The following is an 8,363-nucleotide window of genomic DNA, read 5'->3' as shown; positions in this document are numbered from 1 at the left end:
TCTAAAGTTAGATTAATTAGAGGCATATTGTGATGGAAATAGGCCATATATCTTTGTTTATTTTAGTGTAGCTATCCTGTCCACATTTTTCAAACAGTATTTAAAAGGTCTTTTCATTTGATGGTTGAGGGGTGCCTGAGTGGCTCAGTGGATTGGGCATCTGACTCTTGGTTTCAGCTCAGGTCATGATCTCAGGGTTGTGAGACCAAGCCCCACATCATGCTCTGCACTCAGTGGGGAATCTGCTTCTGGATTCTCTCCCTCTGCCTCTGCCCCTCCCCCTGCTCGTGCTCTTCCTCTCTCTCTCAAAAAAACAAACACAAAAACAAAAAAAAAAAACTTACAAAAAAATAAAGTTGTTCACAATCTAGTGAGAAAGCACGTGGAAATAGACTACCATGAAAGAGTAGAAAAATTGTTTTCATGGAATTATGTATTAGGAATAGTGTGGCATGGGAGAGAGGGAATATTTGACTTAATCTGGAGTGAGATTTATTTATTTATTTATTTATAAAGAGCTTATATATTTATTTATTTGACAGAGGGAGACACAGAAAGAGAGGGAACACAAGCAGGGGGAGTAGGAGAGGGAGAAGCAGGCTTCCTGCTGAGCAGGGAGCCCAATGTGGGGCTCAATCCCAGGACCCTGGGATCACGACCAGAGCCGAAGGCAGAAACTTAACGACTGAGCTACCCAGGTGTCCCCGGAGTGATATTTAAACAGTCTTAGAAGACAAATTCGAGTTAGTAAGGGTAGATCCACTGTTGTAGGCCCATGGAAGAGCATGTACATGAGACAGAGGTGTAAGTGGACCCAGTATGTATGGGGACAGTGCAGGAGTGGTGGGAGAGGATATGAAATGGGACAACTGGGGCCAGATCAACTGCCATGCTAAGGAGTTTGGGTTTCATCCTATTTTTCATGGGGAAAGCCATGCAAAGGTTTTCAAGTGGGGGCACGGCATGATCTGTGGTCTTGGATGGTTGCTCTAGCTGCAAAAGGCAGTGATAGAAAAATGGGAGATGAGTCAGGAGGCCTAGGCAGGCAATGACCAGGACCCAAAAGTGACTGTAAAGATGTAAAGGAAGGATGTATTTAAGAGATTGAAGATAAATGGATGTCATTGTGTGTAGAGGGTGTGGTACTCTTTTTATTTTTTTAAGATTTTATTTATTTATTTGACAGATCACAAATAGGCAGAGAGGCAGGCAGAGAGAGGAGAAGCAGGCTCCTCACTGAGAAGAGAGCCTGAAGCGGGACTCAATCCCAGGACCCTGAGATCATGACCTAAGCTGAAGGCAGAAGCTTAACCCACTGAGCCCCCCAGGTGTCCCATGAGGTACTCTTTTTAGTGTGGGTATTTGGTGGAATCATGGCACTCTGTTAAGGAATTGAGAAGGAGGAATAGATTGGAGAAGGAGATGAGTTCAATTTTGAACACGTTGAATCTGAGGTGGAAATACTCAAAAAGCAGTGAGAACTATGAAGTCTGGAGTTAAGGAAAGAGGCAGCCAACAGGCCGCTGGACAGTGGGCGGGAGCTGCTGACATGTTGCTTTCCTCACTTTCCTAGCCCCACAGGGCCCCACAACCCCCGGGGTGGGGCAGAGTGAAAAGACATGGACAAGACAACCCAACTGCTGCTCCAAGTGGTGGCTCTATCGGGTAAACGCTGGTGGGTTGTTTTCTCTTTTAGCTCTTGTGTGCCCTACATCTCTGAGTAACAATCCTAGTCCTTCATAAATTTTAATGCCCCCTTTTAAATTTATAAATGTCCTATCATTTTGGCTTTTAGGCGATAACACTAGTGCAGTAGGCAGGAATTAGAGGTTCTAAGTGCTGGTGGCGCTGCTGGCCATGACATGATGCCCAAACCAACTTCTTCCCTTCTAGGGCCATTTCTTCATCTGCTCAACTCAGGAGGTTTTCCCAGCTCAATAGTGTTCATTTTAGGATGCCCATTAGAATCACCTGGAAGGCTTTTAATTTTAAAGACTAAAATTAAAAATTTTTAAATCTAAAAAATTTTAAAATCTAAAAAATATTTTATTTATTTATTTGTCAGAGACAGAGCGCAAGCAGGGAGAGTGACAGACAGAGGGAGAAGCAGGCTCTCCGCTGAGCAAGGAGTCGGTGGGGGGTTCGGTCCCAGGACTCCGGGATCATGACCTGAGCTGAAGGCAGACGTTTACCCGACTGAGCCACCTAGGTGTCCTAATTTGATAATTTTTGGCGTCAGTATGCACCCATCATGATCAAGAGACTGTATACTTGGGAAGATGTTATAAGATAGGATGCCCAGGCAAATGAGATTAGATAGTGTGGGGGATGCACTCAGGCTTCAGTGTCCGTTTGTTTTGTTGTGTTTTAAGTTCCCAGGTAATTCTTCCTTGAACTAAGAGATCACGATTCAGGACTGATTTTTGAGAAGCCTGAGAGGAGAGGCAAAATCTCTGTTTTATGACCAGGAAAATACATACAGAAAAACAAAAACAAAAAACAACTAACCATACGCTGAAAGCAAGTTTCTGGCAAAGCCAGAACTAGTACTGAAGGCATCTCTTCTGTTGGTCCTTCTGTGTCCCTTAGTGCATACATTTATGCAGTCACTTAAAAGAGGTCAGTGTCCTTGGGGTGCCTAAGTGGCGCAGTTGGTTGGGCTTTTGACTCTTAGTTTTGGCTTGGGTCATGGTCTAGGTGTTGTGGGATGGAGAGGTGTTGGGCTCCATGCTGGACATGGGGTCTGCTTAAGATTCTCTGTCTCCCTCTGTCCCTCCTGCCTGTGCTCACACACACACACACACTCTCTCTCTCTCTCTCTCTTTAAAATAAACAAATCTTAAGAGAGAGAGAGAAAGAGAGAGGTCAGTGTCCTTATCAGGATTTCTTCAGGGACAGTACAGTTGGTATCCTTACTGAAGCAGAGTAGCAATGAAATTTGAGTGTTAAACCAAAGCTGAGGGGTGCCTGGGTGGCTCAGTGGGTTAAGCCTCTGCCTTCAACTCAGATCATGATCTCAGAGTCCTGGGATTGAGCCCCGAGTCAGGCTCTCTGCTCAGCAGGGACCCTGCTTCCCCCGCCCCTGCCTGTCTCTCTGCCTGCTTGTGATCTGTCAAATGGATACACAAAGTCTTTAAAAAATAAAAAATAATAATAAATAAATAAACCAAAGCCGAAAAGCTGCACCTGAGGTTTGTCACATCTTAGAATCAAACTTTTTATCACTTTGAAAAAATCACTAAAAATTGCAGCAGGAAAATACACAAAAACAAAGGGAAGAATATTAAATCACAGAGCAGAGGTAAATAACGTCAATATTTTCGTACATAGCCATCCTATGTTTTGCATATATACTTTTAAATTTTTCTATCAGAACTGAAGTCATCCTCTACCCCCTCCTTGTAACCAGCTTGTTTCATAATACCATTTTCCTGTGTCATTAATTACATCAACTACAAAAATTGCAACAGCAAAGAAATAATAAAACCTTGTTTAATGGGTGGCATGGTGGCTTCCCCAAAATTCATATGTTGAAGTCCTAACTTCCAGGACCTTCAAATATGACCTTATTTGGAAATAGAGTCATTGCAGGTATAGTTAGTTGAGGCCATACTGGAGAAAGCTGGGCCTCTAATCCAGTGTGACTGGTATCCTTATAAAAAGAGGGTATTTGGGCATAGGCATGCACAGGGGAGAACACCATGTGAAGAGGAAGGCAGAAACTAGTATGATGCAGTAGGAGCCAAGGAATGCCAAAGATTGTCAGCCAAGCCCCATATGCTAGGAAGGAGGCCGGGAACAGATTCCTCCCTCACGGCTCTCAGAAGGAACCACTTTCTGCCCACACTTTGGTCTCGGACTTCTCCAGAACAGTGAGATGATGCTGTTGTTGAAGCCACCCTGTATGTGGTATTTTCCTGTAGCAGCCCTAGGAAACTAGCACACCCCGTAAGTTTTCTCTTTACTGATCCTATTTTCTCTCTGTGGAGACAACTTCGATGCTGTGTTTGCTGGTTTGCTGGAACAAGGGCCAGGAAACATTTTAGGGCATGAGAGATTTGTTGGGAGGTCTTTTGTCAGGTTGCATCGGTAATGTTCCGAAAGCGCGTAGTGTAGTAAGTCAGTACTGCTTCGATTCAAACCCACTACTACCACTGACTAGTTCTGTTACTTTGAGGAGGATATTTGATTTCTTTGTGCCTCAGTTTCTTTATCTGTAAAATGTGTAGAAGAGTATTACCTCCTTTAAAGGGTTGTGAGGATGAAAGGAAAGGCACATTGAGCAGCTTAGAATAGTGCCAGGAGCATAGTAAACATTCAGTACATTTCTCAATATTATTATTATTTTTTAAAGATTTTACTTATTTATTTGACAGAGAGAGAGATCACAAATAGGCAGAGAGGCAGTCAGAGAGAGAGGGGGAAGCAGGCTCCCCGCTGAACAGAGAGCCTGTTGTGGGGCTTGATCCCAGGACTCTGGGATCATGACCTGAGCTGAAGGCAGAGGCTTAACCCACTGAGCCACCCAGGCACCCCCATTTCTCAATATTATTACTGAGTTGGTCTATAGTACGCAAATATCATTAGGAACCAACCATGAAAGAAAAGCAATCTTTTTTGTAGGTTGCGTGTATGTGTGAAAAACAACTCATAGCTCATTTGGTCTTAAAATTGGGACGAGGAAACACTTAAAAATATTTGAAGCAACAGAAACGTGAAGTAGTTTAAGCAAAAGGAGTTCATTATAGAAATTTAGAGCAGAAATTCACCTCTTCCTTGTCTCACCTCTGAGACATCACTCTTTCCCTAAACTTTCTCTTCTGCACAGTCCACATTGTGGGAAAATAGTTGCCAGTACATATCCTCCTTTTAAGAGATCAACCCATGGGGCGCCGGCTGGCTCAGTGGGTTAAAGCCTCTGCCTTCGGCTCAGGTCATGGTCTCAGGGTCCTGGGATTGAGCCCCGCATCGTGCTCTCTGCTCAGCAGGGAGCCTGCTTCCTCCTCTCTCTCTGCCTGCCTCTCTGCCTACTATGATCTCTGTCTGTCAAATAAATAAATAAAATCTTTAAAAAAAAAAAAAAAGAGAGAGAGATCAACCCATGACCAGATTGGATTCATTGTCCTAATACCAAATTCTGAAGCCCGGGCCGCCACTTCCCTGCTGGTCCCCTCAGCTGGGGTCAAGGGGTGGGAGGGGGTTCACACAGCATCTGGGAAGCTGCTGGGATCCCCGCTCTGAGCCCCTGTGGCTGGCGGGGGTGGGGGTGGTCAGTGGGGGGCAGTCACAAAGCAGAGAGGCCAGGTGCTGCACGGACACTGACAGACATGCTGTAATTTCAAAGTTTGGCCAGGTAAAGAGTAGCATTCTTAAGGAATCCAAGAACATGAAAAGACAAAGGAAGCTGAAAGGGAGGGAGAGGACTTGCTTCTTAGCGCCACACTCAGCTCTGAGAAGCAACAGGCACTGCCCAAACAGCAGGGGCTTCGTCTTGGCAGGAGCTGGTCGGCTACGCCAAGGGCAAGAATAAGAAGCTCAAGTCTTTTGGATCTTGAAAAAAGAGACTGTGCTTCTTGCCTCAAGCTTCTGTTCCCTGTTTAAGAGAGAGAGTCAAGGAGAGTGAGGTTGGTAATTCAAAGGAAAGCCAGTTCAGTGATCTGCCCCCGACTTTAATTTTAGTTGCTTTTGGGGAGGGTCAGTCTGGAGGGGAGTTTGGTGATGTGGTAAACTGAGGAAATATTTTAGGGAAAGGACAGCATCCTAGTCAGATGGGGCTATGATAACAAAATACCATGAACAGACAGGGTAGCTTATGAATGACAGAAATCTATTTCTCACAGTTGTGGAGACTGGAAGTCCGAGATCAGGGTATCAGCAGGGCTGGCCTGTGGTGAGGGCCCCTCTTCCAATAGCTGACTTCAGACTTGTACCCCAGCAAGGCAGAGAGCATAGTGATGATGCGTGCTCTCCCCTGACTCTGAAGGTCACTAACCCGCTCACTAAGGCCCCACCCTTGCAATGCCATCTAATCCTACTTACCTCCGGAAGGCTCCACCTCCTGATGCTGTCACATGGTGGAGGGGGTTAGGGTCACAACCTATGAATTTTGGTAGAAATCGTTCCGTCCATAACAGACAGCAAGGGAATTTTTGTTCAAAGCCTCTACTGCTTCAACCAAATGAAATTGCTCCTGGTTCTCATTGGGTGGAGCTACAGGGTTTTGTTGTTCTTTTAATTTTATTTGAGTGAGAGAGCACGTGTGCATGCGTGAGAGAGAGAGAGAGCACAAGCGGGGTGAGGGGCAGAGGGAGAAGCAGACTCCCTCCTGACAGGGAAACCGACGCGGGACTTGATCCCGGGACTCAGATCATGACCTGAGCCAAAGGCAGACACTTAACCAAATGAGCCCCCCAGGCGCCCCGGGCTGCAGGTTGTGATGGAGAAAAGGAGCTCTTGAAGGAAGATGGAGCCAGACATCTGCCCAGGGGGGGCTCATGAGGACCTGCTGGACCCTCGGGACCGGTCCTACCTGCCCAAACCTGGATGTGTCCCACATGGCCCAAGCTGTTGTGGCCTGCCCTCTTTTGGGACCCCATGAGGAGTTTGGGGCTCTTCCCCACAGGGGCCCCTCCCGGGAGGAAGCACAAGACCAGCTAAGTGACAAGAGCACCCCCAGGCCCTGCCCATGGGGCCTCTCTCCCTCAGAGCCTTATCGGTAGCCTCTGACGGAAAATTATGACTGAGTGTAGATAATGAATCAAGAGCTCACCCTCCTCACTTGGACTGTTCATTCGTGTCCCTGCATCTGCTGAGCACTTCCTCCTCAGCCCACAGCCCGGAGGACCCCGTCCTTGGGTCCTTGGAGATGCGCTCCCAGGTCAGAGCACCTGCAGTGGGCTTTACCTGCACAACCTTGTGTATTTATCATAACATCTTGACGGCTTTCATTTTAAAAAATATTTTATTTATTTATTTGACACACAGAGAGAGAGCATAAGCAGGGGGAGCAGTTCACAGAGGGAGAGGGGGAAGCAGGCTCCTGCTGAGCAAGAAGCCTGACGGGCGGCTCGATCCCAGGACCCTAGGATCATGACCCTGGCTGAAGGCAGATGCCTAAAGACTGAGCCACCCAGGCACCCCATGATGGCTTTTCTTTTCCACAGGCAAGGAAAATGGATGTTTTCAGCAGATAAGTGACCTGTTCAAGTCACCCATCTTTAAGTGTCCAAATTCAGATTTGAACCCAGATCTCTAACTCAAAAGCTTGGTCACTATCTATTCAAGGGGGGATAAGACATGTCCACAGATCACCAGGTGGGTGCTCCTCAAGAGGCAGACATGAGCGGTGGCAGTGGCTGGCTTGCCTGGAGAGACTGGAGACACAGGCAGATGTTTTATTTTTCAGGCTTATTTATTTTTCAGCCTGTCCCGAAGGCTAAGTCAGGGTCTGGACGAGCTCCTCTCTGCTTCCCTCCCCACCTCTGCGAACAAATCCTTCTTACTCTGCCTATTAATTATAACCACCAATAACTACACAATCCCTGGCCCATGTCTGGCTTGCCAGAGAAAACACAGGATGCCCAGTGAAATTTGAATTTCAGATAAATGAATCATTTTTTGGTTTAAGTATGCCCCTCCAATGTTGCCTGAGATAATAATTATGTTGAAGAATTATTCGGCACAATGGGGTGCCTGGGTGGCTCAGTGGGTTAAGCCTCTGCCTTCGGCTCAGGTCATGATCTCAGGGTCCTAGGATCGAGCCCTGCATCGGGCTCTCTGCTCAGCGGGGAGCCTGCTTCCCCCTCTCTCTCTGCCTGCCTCTCTGCCTACTTGTGATCTCTCTTTTTTTTTTAAGATTTTATTTATTTATTTGACAGAGAGAGAGATCACAAGTAGGCAGAGAGGCAGGCAGAGAGAGAGAGAGAGGAGGGAAAGCAGGCTCCCTGCTGAGCAGAGAGCCCGATTCGAGGCTCGATCCCAGGACCCTGGGATCATGACCTGAGCCGAAGGCAGAGGCTTAACCCACTGAGCCACCCAGGCGCCCCTACTTGTGATCTCTTGCTCTCTGTTAAATAAATGAATAAATACATACATAAATAAATAATCTTTAAAAGAAAAGAAATATTCGGCACTTATCTGAAATTCAAATTCCTCCAGGTGTCCTCTATTTTTATTTACTAAATCTGGTGACTTTAAAAGCCAACCAGAGGCCTCTTGTCTTGTCTCAACTGTCAGCAGCCTTGGGAACCCATGGCTTTTCCGTGTAGCATCCTGATAGCGGGTTGGCTGGACTTCCACTCCCCACCCAAGCACTCCTCTGCCACTGTCTGTAGCCTGGTATGACATTGGGAGCCACTGTCATG

This window comes from Lontra canadensis, unplaced genomic scaffold (assembly GCF_010015895.1).
Source record: "Lontra canadensis isolate GAN:19392208 unplaced genomic scaffold, GSC_riverotter_1.0 scaffold38, whole genome shotgun sequence".
NCBI classification, from domain to species: domain Eukaryota; kingdom Metazoa; phylum Chordata; class Mammalia; order Carnivora; family Mustelidae; genus Lontra; species Lontra canadensis.
Note: the sequence above shows the minus strand (reverse complement) of the source record.